General features: G+C 33.2%; 1 long non-coding RNA gene across 2 annotated transcripts in view; it reads right to left on the bottom strand.

Moving 5' to 3' along the window:
• Window positions 1-539: 539 nt before the first annotated feature.
• LOC149534542 (uncharacterized) overlaps window positions 540-14,021 on the bottom strand; it is a 90,305-nt gene continuing 76,823 nt past the window's right edge. The window contains exon 3 of one of the 2 annotated variants that reach the window (XR_016357711.1): window positions 540-792. This is a non-coding gene — a long non-coding RNA (uncharacterized LOC149534542). Of the gene's footprint in view, window positions 793-10,148; window positions 10,315-14,021 lie in introns of those variants that run through there. The other variant, XR_016357712.1, reaches the window with a different exon arrangement.

Here is a 14,021-nt window from a genome sequence, read left to right as displayed (position 1 = left end):
TTCTATTGCATTATCTCTTGTTTTTACATGAGTAGTTCAGTAGGAAGATGATTTAATGGCACAAATCTTATCTATACTCCCTCTCTAGTGATTGTTCTTAATAAAATGTTGGAATCTCTTTAAAATTTTGTCAAAAAACATTTAGACTACAACTTCATCTGATATCATTGAAACAAAAAACCTCCTAACTCTACAATCACAATTTTTTGTAAACAATGGTTAGAGTCATGTATTAATGTCTTCATTGGTAGTCAATATTTTCAATTGGATTACCAACACTCATGATGTTGTGTAGCACAAGCAAGGTCACCTTTATACCTCATCGCACATCACATTTTGATAGAATGTCACCTACGACATATCAAACTTTTTAAATTCATTTATCGATTTATATAATCTAACATATTTCTAGAAGTGTGATTGTGGATTTATATAATATTTCAAACATATTTCAAAGTTTACATATATAGGTTGTAGGACACATCAAAGGCAACACAAGCTTGGAAAAAGAAGGTTGGTCAACTTGGCTCTGGTGGATATATAAAAATTCACTCATGCCATGTAAATAGTAGTAAATGAAATTTTATATCAAATTTTTAGTATAAAATTACAAATAAGAAATACATTAATTATTGATGATATTATGAAAAAAAATGTAGGGAATTGAATTTAATCTAGCACCTATTGAGTTGTCATTTTGCGCGATGCTTAGCAACAGGAATCCTTTTGAACTCCTCTCTTGAAAAGTTAATTTGGGATCAACTCCAAGGTTCTAAGAAATCTTGTAACCTACTAAAATCCACTCAGTAGAAGATAAATGTGAGTGTTCATGAGGAGGCCTTTGCTAGTTCTTAAACAATTTGGATAAGATTTTGAATCTACTTGCTATCTCAAAATAACAACAACACAAAAGAAATATATTTTTGTACTTTCTATTTTTTAATGAATGCAATCTAACAATGAAACTATATGAATTCCTAATTTAACCAAGGGGTTAGTAAAGAAAATAACAAAGATAGGGTAACAAGAAATTTAAGAAAATAATTAAGATCCTAATGGACATAAGCCATAGAACCAATGCATCTGCGAGTTAAGTCTTTGAAAAGATTGGTGGGTAACCAATGAAAATAGGAGAAATGTTTTCTTAATTCCATTGATGCAATAGTCAATGGGAATTTAGTAACTGTAAGATGTTTCACTTTTCATCAAATTGCAAGGCCACAAAAAGTGCGCTCATGCGAGGCAAAAAGTTATGCAGGAACAATATAGATGATCTCTTCTTGAACAAAGTATGTCAACAAAATTTATAGATCTATAGTAAACACTAGAATTAAAAGATCGCACAATCAAAATAACATAATAAAACTATTGGCTCAATAACACTTCATGAACATACATTCGCAAAATATAACACACTTAGGCAAGAAGCACTACACTCCAATTGCGAGCACCAATAGCATATATTATTGCATTAAAATAAAAACTTAGAATACATGTTAAATTCTTGAATTTATCAGAAATCTTCTCCTCAATTTGAATTGAGAGTGAGAGATATCTTTATGCAAACATAGGCTTCTAACTAATAAAAAAAATCTAATTATATTCAAGCTAACTCTCTAATTGGTGCTTAGTAGGACTTCATCCAAATTTATATCATTAAATGGATGCATAAGCCTTTACATGTCTTAAAAAAAAGGAAGCATGAAAAAATAAGAAGAAGAAAGATTTTAGATGATGTAGGAGTGTCTGGAAGTGCCAAAAATAGAAGCTTCATCTTTACTATGTGTCTGTAGGAGTTAAACTTTCGTCAAAATGTGTTTTCAATGCATAGAAAGATCTAAATTTAGAACTAGTAGTTAACTATCAGAGCACCTCTGACTTCTTCAAAAACTTCTGGCACACCTCTAGAAAAGCACACCTTGTAAGTAGTGCACTTGTGCACTTAGCACACCTGCACACCTCAGAAGCAAGTTCAAAAAATACAAAATTTTCAGCCAAGTGTCAAAGCTGAAATTCTAGCTTCTGAGTATTTGTTCCCTTTCATACCAAAGATATGTCTGGGTATTGGCTATTGAATTTCTCAATAATTTTGGTGACTTGAGCTGCATTTGAAAAATCTAAAACTTCATATTTTCCCTTCACTTTCTACCTATAGTTTCCCACATTGATGCATGTCTCTGCAAAATTTTTGAGTTTCACATCCAAATCTAGTAATGCTTCCTTAGTCTTGAATGCTTTTCTAATATCATCATCATTAGAAGTTTCTTTAAAAAAAATCTAAAATTGTTCAACAAATTCTTCTACAATCATCAATTTTTCCCTTGAATCATCCTAAAAAATATCTAAGCATGCATCACTATAATGTTTCTCTGCCTCCAAAATTTTCTCTTGGGTTTGATCCTTGAGCTTATGAATATCCATGTGTAATGTTTCCATTACTTTATTTCCTTTTGCAATCTTCTCTATCCAATCATCAATTTTATCTAACTCTTCCACTATATTACCTCTATTAACATCTGATACCATTGACCTTTGATCAACTGTAGTGACTGCAGGTCCTTGCCCCAAGTATGTACTTCATCTATTAAACCAAAATCCTGATTCAAAATTGCCACTAGTTTATCTACATTATTCTACATATGGTGTAGCAGCTTAATATTTTTCTATCTAATATGCACACCTTTCTCTTCAAAGCCTTCTCACAATTGTTGACAAGCTTTCAAAAATGGGTCTAGTTGTACCATCTCCTTATCTCTTTTCTCCAATGTTGCATTCAAAGTCTCGTTAGGGTTTTCAACATCTAAGTGACCAACAACTTCATTTAGATATCCTTTTAGGATCTCATTCTATTTCTGAAGTGTTATCAATTTTTTTTCATCCTGTTCTAGGTGTCTAAACACTTCTTTAATCCTAGATGTTACCATCAACTTGGTAGTGTCCAACATGGGTTTCCCAAGCACAACCTCCCTAACTTGATAATCTTTTGAATTGAATTCTTCAATATCTGCATACAGAGGAGGAATAGCAACATGAAAAAATAAGTCCTGGTTCCTGATCATGCATGATGAAAGCCAATTCTCATGCATCTTTTGGTGGTGACATAGGTTTCCTTAGAACTTCAATCAATTATCTCATTCCTTCTTCCTAAAAATCATATCATTACCTTTTGATTCTAATCACCTCCTTTCTTAACCATCTTGGAATATGTTCCATTGAAGATTTTCCTTTCGACGAAAAAGGATTTTTCTTTTCTCTGCTATTCCCCTTAACATTCCTCTCTAGGGTCTTCTCCATTTGTGAGAGATCCACATGGGGAGTCTCTATATCCATTGAGTCCATAGTTCTCACCTCTATGTCTTGGGAAGTCTACTAAGGATGCTCACATATTTTCCCCTCCTTTGACACTTCATCAGTGAGTATTTGTTGTGGCTCTTCCTTTTATTCTAGTTAGACCTATTCTTCTTCATTTCTTGGAGGGAGAGGAGTAGCTAAACCTTTATCCACACAAAATTTAGCTTGATTTTGTGATGGTGGAGCTACTTTGGTTCCTTGTGGCTGAGATGGAAACTAACCCCAATCCTCCTATTGAGGTTGATTAATTGGAGTATCCCTTTTCTTATCTCCTACCAACTCAATTCCAACTAGCATAAAATCAAAATCTAACATCTAAAAGACAGTAGTCCCTTCACCCTCCTGCTCATCAATCCATTGCTACAACTCATCTTCTAAAGTGGTAGACTGAATAGGTTGCTCAAGAATGGATGGTGGTATAATTGTGGAGCTTCTTCTCCATTCCAACTCTGTGGCTCTCACAAGATGAATCCTCCAACTTAAAGGAAGGTTATCTTTTTCATCTTCATCATCCTCTTCTTTCCCTTCTAGAATGACTTCTAGGACTGATGGGAAAGGTATAACTCTCCTAATCACCTTTTTTCTCCTCTTGACTGGAGTCTTGATATTTCTTCTTTTAGAAGCTAATATGGAAGCATACACCTCTTGTTGAGGATGAGACACTTCTTGTACTTCTATTAGAATTCCTCCTTGCCCTTGTTCTTGTAGTGACACTTGAGGATTATCCTAGGTTTGTGTAGCTTCTACATTCTCTGACCCTTGTACATTTTCTATCCCTTTTTGTGGTGATGCTTAAGTTGGTTCCTCTTCTAGCTCACCTTGTTGGGGAGAAGTTATCTTCCTCTTTCCTTTAACCTTCTAAGCCCTATAATATCCAACTTCTCTATCAAGTTGGTGCACTATTTCTGACCTCAGTAGGGACCGAGTTATAAAAGTGGGTATTGTTACCTTAGCTCCTCAACCTCTTGTTAGGCAGGCTGTAGTGTGGAAGACTACCGCTTGAAGAATTGGATCTAGTTTGAAAGGTCTCTTAATCCAATCCTTAGTCAATTTGATGACATGCCTGGCCTTGTGATTAATATCTAAGTTTTCTTCCTTATCAATCTCAGCATTCATAATAGTTTGATAAAAAATCCTATCCCCATTATACAATAGATCAAGTAAATCCTTAGTATCATATTGCACTACTTTTAAAGGAACCTTTATCTTCAAAGAATTGCTTGCTAGATAGAGGTTCATCCTACAATAATCCTTTATTCAGATATCATAGTCATCTACTGTGCTCATCCAATGGTCCTCAATTGCATCTTCATGTTGGAACATTTTTCCAACTAAATACTGAACTCTTTCAATATTATCAAAATAAGGATGAGGAGAGTTATATTCCTCCAAGGGATATTGATCCCTCTGAGGCTCAAAAGAAAAAATATCCTATCTTTGGACCACACTAAATGGTCCTATAATAATAACCTACACCCAGATTATCTTGCGCTACTTCTTTACTTTGTCGTAAGCAGACAGGAGCTGTCAAGCAATCTCTAGCAATATAAGTCTATCACTTGGATACCTAGGGAGCTTCTTGGGATTGATAATCATACTCGCTACCCTCAAATAAGTGAATTTTCAAAATTAGATGTCATAGGTACCAACTTCTAAAATCTTAATTTTTGGCTCATCTAACATCCTTTTTGCACAATCCCCTTCAATAAACTAGATAATTGTGAAAATAAAAGCATCATTCACTATCCTAAATTCCTTTTTGTGCACTAGAAGATTTTCTTCACCAATTGGGGATATACTATATATTGTCATGCATTAGCATCTTGCATGCTACCCTTTTTGAAGAGTCTTGGATAATCTATTGCCCTTGTACCTAACATGTACACCAAATAAGATTTCATGTAGAGCTTATGGTTGTTCTTAACCATCACCAGTTGCTCATCCAAGTTTTCACTAAGAATGGAAGCCCAATCAATTGGCATCTTCAATGTTTTGATAGAGTGAATAAAGTGCACTATCCATATATTCAGGTGTGTCGATGCTGGTAACCCCATAACTCTACTCAAAAGTATTATAGAATATTGGATATCCTCTTTCATGTAACCCCTTTTCATGTCCACTTTTCCTCGTTTATGCCCCAAATGAGTCTTCTCAATGAGATATGAGGACTGGATGATTTTAGATGCTTCCTCTACATGTTATCTATACCATCTTTCTGCTTTGTGATAGGTTAATTGCATGAACTAATCTACCCTTGGAAGATGGGACACCTTTTCTATATTCTTAGGTTGGAGATCTAGTATAATCTCTCTAGTTATATTCTTTACAACCCTTTCCTTAGAGACATAGTTTTCTACTAATGTCATGATCAATTTTGAGGACTTTACTAATACTAGGTGTGATGCAACATTGACTAGTCCTAATCAAATAAGAGTAGATATCAATGGGGACCATTTTGTGGGTTTGTTGCATCATACTAGGAACATGTTTCAGTTTGTATGACCAAGTTCAGTGTCTCGGATCTCTAAATAATCATCTTGGAAGCATGACTTTTCTAGAACACCTTAGAACTTAAAAATAACGGGGTTTGGGACCATCTTTCTAGAAAGGGGGGACAATGAAAAGGCCATTGAATCTACACAAAATCAATGTCTATTAGTCTGAAATTGAAGAAAAAACAATTAATACAAACCCTAATGTTGACACAAAAATGTAGAAACCCTAATTGACTAAAACTATATTTAAAAAACTATTTTTAAACCCTAGAAGACAAAAAAAAAAAAAAAAAAAGGCATACGTGGTGCACCTCAAAGGTGTGCTAGGTGTACTTTCCTTTGAAAATAAGGGTGTGCATCAAGCCCACCTCTAAGGTATGTCAAGTGTGTACCTTGATACAAAGGTAAGTGATACAAAAAGGGTGTGCATTTGGTGCACCTTATGGGGTGTGCCCTTTCATCTTTAAAGGTTGTTAATCCTTATGAAGGTGTGTAGCAGTACACCTAGATAGGTGCGTTGCTACACACCTTAACAAGATGTAAGTTTTTTTGTTTTTTAAAAAAGTTTTTTAGGATTAAAAGAGAATGTACAGAGTAGCACACCTAGATAGGTGTGTTGTTGCACACTTTTTTTTTGGTGTTCAATGTTTTATGTTGTGTGTACAAGTGGATCAGAGAAGACCTGACATAGTAGCGCACCTGAGGATCTACACAATTGCGGGTTAGGGAGTTGGAAGCAAAAAAATGAAGGAGGAAGGGGAGGGTCCCAGGTTTTATAGACTTGGGACTTAGCGCACCTCTTAGATGTGTGCAACTATGTAGCTACACTACTACACACTTTCCAAGCAAAAGTTCTTTCCTCATTATTTTGGCACACTAGTGCACCTGAGGAGGTGCACTAGTATATTATTTTTATTGCAAAAATGACTTACTCCCTTAGATGATGGTTTTAGGATTCTAGATTTTTAGGTTGGGACCCATATTTGGCCAAAGACTTTAGTAAAACCCTAAAAAAGACTTGAACCTTGGAGTAGGGATCTAGAAAGATAAAAAATAAAGTAGGTGGTCCCCATTTCTAGGTGAAATGGAGCTTGCATTGTGAAACCACAACAACACCCATAGAAGAAGACAAAGAAATTGGCTTCAAGAAAGACTTAAAAGTAGTGGATGTGTACCACCACACAAATTCCAGTTGCCAAATAGTTGTAGAAGGTTTTGGTGCAACGGTTATCACACGGGTAAATAGGCCAAATGAATAATAATAGTAATTGATAACTTCATGCCAAATAATGTATTTGATGTTAATTTTGAACAATGATAACAATGTGCACATGGAATTTCACTACAATCTACTACTCCCGGCATAGATCTTACTCATGATGACGAAGGCATGGATCCTACACATGACAACGACCTCAATGTGCATCACAATGATAGAGGTACATATTCAATTTCTATTGAAAATTAATCATATAATTATTAATACAATTTAACATCTTAATTTGAAATTGGTGTAACCTTTATGTGATATTTTTTTGAGTATGCAGAGCATGATGTCAGTGTTCAGCATGTTAATGTTGGGGCTGAATAGAATGTGACTATAGATGATCTAGCACTACCAGGTAAAGAAAAATCATTGTTATGCTCTTTAGCTTAATGAAATATTTATAATTTTTTTTTTATAAAAAATTTAGAATTAAACCCATTTATTTCTTATTGTAGGGGCACACTAGCCTTGTCCTCAACGAAGAGGAAGCCTCATGTTGTAAGATCAGAACCACAAGAGCCACAAATGTTGAAGATAGTCATGATGTGCATATTAGTCTTTATCTTCAAAAAAAGAAAAAAGAAAAGAAGAAATAAATGTTAAAAACCTTGTTTGATGATGAATATGTTGATGGATATTTATGAATGTTGCTTATTAATGGATATTAATGAATGTTTCTTATTGGTGATGAATTTTGATGGATTTTTACAAACGTTGATGAATTTTATGTCATGCTATTTTATATTGTTATGTCATTATAATGATTGGCATGTTCACAAATTATTGATGAATGTTTATATGTACATTATGTGATTATAATGATTCAATAATATACTTCTAAAATGAATGAATGAAATATTTACTTAGTGGTTAATGGAGAATGGAGAGTGATAATAGAGGGGGGAGTGGCCAAATGAGCTTCCACCTTTATGTGGTTGGCCTTGTGAAGTAGAGAATATGAAAGGATTCTTGAAACCAAGTGATCCTCAAACTAAACCAAGTGAAGCTCAAACTAAACCAAGTGAAGTTCAAACTAACCCATTAAAAGCATTTTAGTTACAACTTATTTTTGTATCATGTCATTATTGACTCTCACATGCATTATTTCCATTATTGTAGATCATGGGGATTCTTGAACTTTGAAGTCTCCAATATGGTACTTAATTCTAGTGGGTGAACATACTAGGTTTGAGGTGAATGCCTTAAAATGGTGTTAACTACTATAAATTACAACATGTTTCTTTCTCTATAAGTTGTATGCAGATTATGATTTATTTTTTTATTACCAATTACTTCTCTGATAGAAATGGACAACATGTTGTTTTCTCTATAAGTTGTATGCAGACATGGAGCTACTCCTGCAAGAGATTGTGTATCACACTTGTCCACCAAGGAGGAGAAAGTATTTGATTTTCAATATTAAGGTATATCAATCTTCTAAGTTTACTAAAAATTTAGTCATGCCCCTTACATATAATGTTTACTTCATAGATATCAAGTGGTGATTTCATAATAATACTTGAATCTATCTATATGTTTATTGTGCCAAACTTAAAGTTATCAACATCAATATGGTCTTGGGTGATTAGTAGCTTAATGTGCAGTAAATGTTTATGAAATTCTTATGTTTATTTTATCTATTGTGTGGCATTTAAGAAATATGCTACATTTGTAACGCTTCATAGTATTATGTCGTAGGTATGTCTTGTTAATATTATGCGAGATTGAGGTTGTGGGATCTTTCCAGCTAGATCGGCCCATTATGAGTACATCTTATTAGACTTTTGAGTGTTTCCAACATGGCAGTTTCTATTTGGTTATTTGTTTCATATCTCAATGTAGATGATCTATTAAGAGCAGCAAGAGAGTTTCCAACATTTCTGGTTGGTGCAACAACTAGTTCATTTTGTTATTGTTATGATTAGTAATCATACTATAGGAAAGTAAATAAAGTTCCTAAATTAGGGATATGAAATGGCCATGCAAATGAAGGCAGAGTGTGCTAGTGAATGCCATTGGAAAAGATTGAGGATGGCTAAGCAATTGAAGCATTGGAGACTTAAGTATCAAGCAATTGCATTCAAGACATTGAAGGATTGAAAATCAATAACAATACTACAGCATAGACTATTCATTCAAGTTTAGTTTATTTGATATTTGACTATTCATTTAGGTTTAGTTTATTTTAATAGTTTATTTTATATTCGACTATTTATTCAAGTTTAGTTGACCATGGTGTGATTTGGAGTCAATTTGTTGATAGTGCTTACTTTTTCCTATCAGAATTTTGCAGAGATGCACATTGATTTTTTGGTAAATTTCATCTTCTGCAATACCACCCAATGTTATATTTGATCATCTAAAGTATTCCAAAGGCCAATACAGTGTCCACCTATTCCTCATTCAAAATCTAGTTTTCCTATGGATTGTCTATAAGTATAATCTTTTCTTCATTGGGGTCCAGTACAAAGGTGGCTAGATTTCAATGTTGTCTCTGATTCAATAAAAAAAAGTATTATATTCACATAGGAAGTCTAAATGTCTTTCTATGAATTATTCTTTTGATTCACCAGCCTTAAATAAAACAAGTGTATTTCAAATCATCACAATGGTTAGAAGTTAAATTGCACATCTTAATTATTGATTAATAAAATAAAGGCATACTACAATATTTATTCAGGTAGTTGCACCAAACAAGACATAATATTAGAAAAGAGATGAAATATAACATTAATGCAAATTTAATGTAAAATTTATTCCACTGCTTTCTCTATGGCTTGTGAGTATTGACATTTTCTAGAAACTTATATGTACCATATATCCATATTATGTTTGAAATATTTTAAGATCAAATTAATCTATATAATCATATCACAAAGATATTATTGCTTTTCTTTAGAATAATATTTATATTTCTAAGAAAAGGATTAAAAAAGGAGCATACTCTCTAATACAAAACAACTTCAACAAATAAACCCATCCTACTACCTTAGAGAAACAAATAACCTATCCCATTGCCAATAGATATAGGCCTTTCTAATAATTCTGATGGGAATAGGTTCACATTCGAAGAACACAAAGCCTCAAACTTTCTTATGTCAAACTCCTCCACCACACATTTCTAAAGCACCTTCCAATATTTTTTCATCAACTTTTTCTTACCTGCCTCTTCTAGACAAAATAAACTCAGAATCCCTCCACCTGATAATCTTGTATCAATCTGATCCATTGCAATAGATACATCCATATAAATATCTTCTACCAACATTCTATGAATCATAACATTAACAACCACTAGGTGACCAAACAATTGGACAATAGGACAAAAAAGCTCAAAAATTAGTTTCCCATCATGCACATGCCTAGCTGACCAATAATCCACCCCCAATAGATCAATAATGGTAACTTTCTCTTGATCATTAGCCTACTTAAAAAGTCTCACAATTTTCTCCTTTGGAGCCTTTGCCAAGTCTACAACCTGCATACATTTGCACCTTATCCCCAAAAATACCCTCAAATCAATGCAAAAGAAAGAGCACAATTCCTTTTAAAAAAGGAAACAAACTGACTATCACTAGCTCTTAAGCCAAGATTCAACAAGGTATTTGGTCAAACTTGCTACCTAAATGCTAAAACCTTCTAGAAAACTAGTGGACCAAAACTACAAAAAAACTAAGTTCATGAGAAACACTCCTTTCAACATATGATGCAACTTCTTCTAGATTAACCTATGCCCTTTCTCAGGAAGGCCTACATATCTTCTACAATAATCTCTTGCAAGGACATTGGCAAGATATCTACACAATGAAACATTTTTAAATCTCTAATTTGATCTCATGTTTGCAATCATGTGGGATAGGGAAAGTAGAATGTAGAAAAAAATTATAACCTCAGTCTCAAATCTTCCATTGATCAATTGAATAGCTTCTTTAAGCTCATATTTCAATTAAACTATATAATCAATCAATGTCATACTGAAAATGATTTTTGTAGTTCAATAGTTATGATTTCAATATTGATTATTTTATGAAATTTTGCTTGTTGCTGCATTTTTTTAACTTTGACTACTACTGCTATTTTGATAGTTACTACCATCGACAATATTAGAAACCCATCGAAACATCTCTACAAGTCATCGATAGTTTGACGGATATTATCATCGAGAGTATGAAAAATCCATCACAACATATCTCCAGGTTATCAATAGTTCAATGCCTCTTGTTGTCGATAATGTGGACTACTCGTTGAACCATCTATCATAAGCATCGATAGTTTGATGTTCTAAACCAGTTGTCTGGTACTTCCATGGGACAATGATGGCAATAATTTCTAATGGGTTTCCATCACTATATTGACACTCATCTTGGTTTTCAAACTCTCTCATATGCATCAATAGTTTGACGTTCTAAACCAGTTGTCTAACGCAGTGATGGGACAATGATGACAATAATTTTTTATGGTTTTTTTGTCGATATATTGTCACTCATCTTGGCCGTTGAACTTTCAACTGCAGTTTAGCAATGGTAGTTTTCAACATTTTTTAGTCATAATTTTGATGGAAAAGAGTCTAAAAATAGGTCCAAATTTACTAGTGGCAAGATATGTCAAAAGGAACCATGCATCTGATCAAATCATTGGAGACAAATGAGATGGAATAATAACAAGAAGCAAATTGAAAGGTACATGTTTCCTTGTTGAATTTGAACCTAGAAATTTTAAAGTTTCTTTGGATAATGAAATTTGGATTGAAGCTATGAATGAATAAATACAATAGATAGAGAAGAATAAGACTTGGACTCTTTTTCCTAGACCCAAGGATAAAAATGTAATTGACACAAAGTGGGTATTTAAAAATAAGTTGAATGAAGATGAAAAAGTTTCAAGAAACAAAGAAAGGTTAGTTTGTAAAGGTTATTCTCAAGAAGAAGGTATTGATTATGGTGAAACATTTGCTTCTATTGCAACATTAGAAGGTGTTATAACTTTACTAGCATATGCAGCACAAAGAGGATTTAAAGTTTATCAAATGGATGTAAAATATGCATTCTTGAATAGAATTCTTGATGAGGAAGTCTACATACAACAAAATAAAGGTTTTGTAGATCCTACCAAATGGGATATGGTCTAATAATTATGCAAAGAATTGTATGGTCTGTATGAAATATTTCATAACTACTTGATAAAGATTGTTCTCAAAGAACAAATGATAACAACAATTTGTATATCAAAGAAGGACCAAACAAGAAGATTGTGTTGGCTAAAATTTTTGTGGATGACACTTTATCTATAAGAAATTATGACTTATGCAAGGAATTTTGAGTAGAGATAAGTAAAGAATTTGAGATGTCCATGTTTGGAGAGAAAATTCTTTGTTGAATTGTAGACCAAACAGAAGAAAGATGGTATCTACATTACTCAACTCAAATGTATCAAGGAGATAATAAAGAAGTTTGGAATGGAAGATTGAAAGCCTATTGCAACACCTATGTCTATTAGGCATAAGCTTTCCAAAAATGATCATTCCATAGAGGTAGATCAAACCACATACAAATCAATGATTGTAAAATTACAGTATGTAGTGCATACAAGGCTTGATATTGCATTAGCAGTTGGCATGGTGGCAACATTCTTAGTAAATTCTAAAGAAAATCACATGATGGCAATCAAAAGAATCATGAAATATCTAAAAGGAACTAAAGACTATGGATTATGGTACAAAATGAGGTAATTTGGATTTGAAAGCATTCACAGATGTTGATTGGGCATGAATTGTTGATGATAGAAATAGCACAAGTGGTGAGAATTCTTTCTTGGTAAAGGACTAGTGTCTTGGACAAGCAAGAAGTAGAATTGTATTTCTTAGTCCACAATAGAAGTAGAATATGTGGCAGTAGCAATTAATTGTTTCAATGTTGTTTGTTTTAAGCAACTGTTGGCAAGTATGTAGATAGAGATCAAGGATCCAGTGGTTTTCTATGATAACACTAGTGCAATTAATATATCCAAAAATCCTATGATGAATACCAAAACCAAGCACATTTCTATAAAATATCATTTTTTGAGAGAATTGGTACAAGATAAAGAGGTAAGATTGGAATATGTTAATACTAAAAAAAAAAATCCAGATATATTCACTAAGCCATTACCTAAGGATGCATTTTTGTATCTAAGAGGTAAGTTAGGGGTCATTCCCCTATCTGAAGCTCACTAAATAAAGTTCAGTGATGCATTAACCAGAGCATGTTGAAGATCATACAGTTGATGCATTATTGACAAGGAAAATTGAAAATGAATTAGTACATAAGGTACATTGATATTCACTATACATTGTCTTTGGCATGAGATGTCAAAGAGGGAGAAGTTTTCTTTCATATCTCTCAAAAATTAATTTCAAAGAAGGAAAGCTTTCTATCAGAAGAAGATGTTGAAGATAGAGTTTGTTGACAGAGAGTGAAATTGAAAGAAGAGGGAGTTCACACTGATAAAGGGAGTTCTCATGGATGAGAATCATAATGAAACTATGGATATGTTCTTTACTTTATTCTTGCTCTAAAATTTTATTTTGTTATAACATGTTGTGTTGCCATCAATGCCAAAGAGGGAGATTGTTGCAAATAATTGATTAATTGTGTATGGTCTTTGATGTTACACAAAATGTCATATCATTGTCATTTAGTGTATGTCGAGCTCACTTGGGTGATGAAGGAAATTACTTGTGTCTATCAAGAATTCCAAAGTTTTCCTATTTCAAAAGATAGTGTTTACCAAGTTCACTTGATCGAAAAAAGAAAGTTTGTAGAAGTTGAGTGTTAATTGAGCTCACTAGGTTAATGAAGGAAATATTGAATGGAACCAGTGTTAACCAAGATCGCTTGACTGCCAAAAGAACTTTGTGAATATTTATTTTT

The sequence above is a fragment of the Cupressus sempervirens genome, chromosome 10 (genome assembly GCF_028749045.1).
Source record: "Cupressus sempervirens isolate cs-2001-9-10 chromosome 10, ASM2874904v1, whole genome shotgun sequence".
NCBI classification, from domain to species: Eukaryota; Viridiplantae; Streptophyta; class Pinopsida; order Cupressales; family Cupressaceae; genus Cupressus; species Cupressus sempervirens.
Note: the sequence above shows the minus strand (reverse complement) of the source record. Positions and strands in the feature narration are given on the sequence as shown.